Raw genomic sequence first — 3,224 nt, 5'->3', positions numbered from 1 at the left:
TGTACAATAATATAACTACTATAATACTGCTCCCTATGTACAAGAATATAACTACTATAATACTCCTTCTATGTACAAGAATATAACTACTATAATACTGCCCCTATGTACAAGAATATAACTACTATAATACTGCCCCTATGTACAAGAATATAATTACTATAATACTGACCCCTATGTACAAGAATATAACTACTATAATACTGACCCCTATGTACAAGAATATAACTACTATAATACTGACCCCTATGTACAAGAATATAACTACTATAATACTGACCCCTATGTACAAGAATATAACTACTATAATACTGCCCCTATATACAAGAATATAACTACTATATTACAGCCCCCTATGTACAAGAATATAACTACTATAATACTGCTCCTATGTACAAGAATATAACTACTATAGTACTGCCCCTATATACAAGAATATAACTACTATATTACAGCCCCCTATGTACAAGAATATAACTACTATAATACTGCCCCTATGTACAAGAATATAACTACTATAATACTGCTCCTATGTACAAGAATATAACTACTATAATACTGCCCCTATATACAAGAATATAACTACTATAATACAGCCCCCTATGTACAAGAATATAACTACTATAATACTGCCCCTATGTACAAGAATATAACTACTATAATACTGCCGTTATGATTCTTGAATATTCGGTGCCGTCATTACCAAGATCGTTTGCCCCTTTTCCATGGCGTGTCCTACCAGCGTACCGATTTAATCCAGGTTCTGAGTGATACTGTGAACCTCCTGACAGAGCACCCACGTGAGACTATTTTAATGAGATTGAAGGAAAAACATGAAATGTTTCAGGACACCAGGAGCTTCTACCATAGCGTAGATGAGGTTCTGAAGCGGATTAGTGAGCACTGTTTTTTTTCTATCAGATAAGACTTCCAACTTTAGGAGAAGCGAGAGGCAAATGGGCTGAAGTTGAGAGGCATCTAACAGTGGCTAAAAATGGAGATCCCGATAGAGCTTACCTGACGTACTGCTCGGGAACACACTGGCTTCTCTACACACCAGAGGCCCTGGCTCGTAAGATCAACCCAAGAGTTCTTGACCATCTTAACCTTAAATCGTCATTGGCAAGCAGAAGGAGGTCAGTGGGTGTAGAAATTATGGACTTTCTGGGGGCGGAGATGGTGAGACAAATTGATTTGGATAATTGGGCTTGAAGGAAGTAAATGGGTTTAGATCGAGCATAATAAAAAACATCATCTCTAATTGGCCAATGTTGTGTCTACTGAAAGCTGGTGTTTTCCTCACAACCTGGGGGAGATTTTTGAGCATCTGTAGTAAGTGACTTCAACTGCTTCCCATCTATTTCTTCTATGTTCATGTTAAAGCAGGGGCGCACATAGAAATCACGGGGCCCCATAGCAGAAGTTCTAATTGCCCCCCCCCCACCTAAAAAAAAAATTTAATATTAGAGCAGATCTCACAACTTTCCAGCCTTTACATAATAATTTTCATCCTGCTGAAGTCCTAGATTCCTCTTTCATTGCCCCAGTAAAGTATGATGCAAACAAAAGTGCCCCCAAAGCACAGTATGAAAACCCCCATGGTGAATTTCTCCACAAGCACAGTATAATGACCCTACTGCACCCCACCTCAACTCCCAAGGCAAAGTATGGTGACCCCCAACACAGTATGATCCCCCCAACTGTGACCCCCACAAAGCCCTCCATGCAGCATAAAGGCCCCACATCCCTCCAAACAGTATGATGGACCCCACACACACCTTTATACAGTATAATTGCTTTCATACAGCATAATGGCCCCACATAGCCCTCCAAATATTATAATGGTCCCACATAGCCTTCCATATAGTATAATGTGCCCCATAATCCTCCATATACTATAATGCATCCCCCGTAATCCTCCATACAATATAATGCACTCGCCAAGGTCCTCCATACAATATAATGCGCCCCATGGTCCTCCATACAATATAATGCACTCCCAATGGTGCTCCATACAATATAATGCACCCCATAGTCCTCCATAAAAAAATAATCCACCCCCCCATGGTCCTTCATACAGTATAATGCACCCCCATGGTCATACATGCAATATAATGCACCCCACAGTCCTCCATACAATATAATGCACCCCCCATGGTCCTCCTTACAATATAATGCATCCCCATGGTCCTTGATACAATATAATGCACCCCCATGGTCCTCCATACAATATAATGCAATCCGCATGGTCCTCCATAGAATACAATGCAATCCCCATGGTCCTCCATACAATATAATGCAATCCCCATGGTCCTCCATACAATATAATGCGCCCCATGGTCCTCCATACAATATAATGGACTCCCAATGGTGCTCCATACAATATAATGCACCCCACAGTCCTCCATACAATATAATGCACCCCATAGTCCTCCATACAATATAATGCGCCCCCCATGGTCCTCCATACAATATAATGCACTCCACAGTCCTCCATACAATATAATGCACCCCCCATGGTCCTCCATACAATATAATGCACCCCCCATGGTCTCCATACAATATAATGCACCCCCTATTGTCCCCCATACAACGTAATGCACTCCCATGGTCCTCCATACAGTATAATGCACCCCCATGGTCCTCCATACAATATAATGCACTCCCCATGGTCCTCCATACAGTATAATGCACCTCCCTTGGTCCTCTATACAATATAATGCACCTCAGATGGTCCTCCATACAATATAATGCACTCCCCATGGTCCTCCATACAATATAATGCACTCCCCATGGTCCTCCATACAATATAATGCACTCCCCATGGTCCTCCAAACAATATAATGCACTCCCCATGGTCCTCCATAGAGTATACTGCACTCCCCATGGTCCTCCATACAATATAATGCACTCCCCATGGTCCTCCATACAATATAATGCACTCCCCATGGTCCTCCATACAATATAATGCACTCCCCATGGTCCTCCATACAATATAATGCACTCTCCATGGTCCTCCATACAATATAATGCACTCCCCATGGTCCTCCATACAATATAATGCACTCCCCATGGTCCTCCATACAATATAATGCATCCCCCATGGTCCTCCATACAATATAATGCACTCCCCATGGTCCTCCATATAGTATACTGCACTCCCCATGGTCCTCCATACAATATAATGCACTCCCCATGGTCCTCTATACAATATAATGCACTCC

The 3,224-nt window shown here is 41.7% G+C and overlaps 1 pseudogene; it reads left to right on the top strand.

Moving 5' to 3' along the window:
- The first annotated feature begins 679 nt into the window (after positions 1-679).
- Positions 680-1,212, top strand: LOC141167390 (1-phosphatidylinositol phosphodiesterase-like; annotated as a pseudogene).
- The last annotated feature ends 2,012 nt before the right edge of the window (positions 1,213-3,224 follow it).

Source organism: Phyllobates terribilis, unplaced genomic scaffold (genome assembly GCF_046119375.1).
Source record: "Phyllobates terribilis strain yellow unplaced genomic scaffold, ASM4611937v1 Scaffold_11__3_contigs__length_659146591, whole genome shotgun sequence".
Classification (NCBI taxonomy): Eukaryota; Metazoa; Chordata; class Amphibia; order Anura; family Dendrobatidae; genus Phyllobates; species Phyllobates terribilis.
The sequence above is the reverse complement of the archived record's forward strand: the minus strand, read 5'-3'. Positions and strand labels throughout refer to the sequence as shown.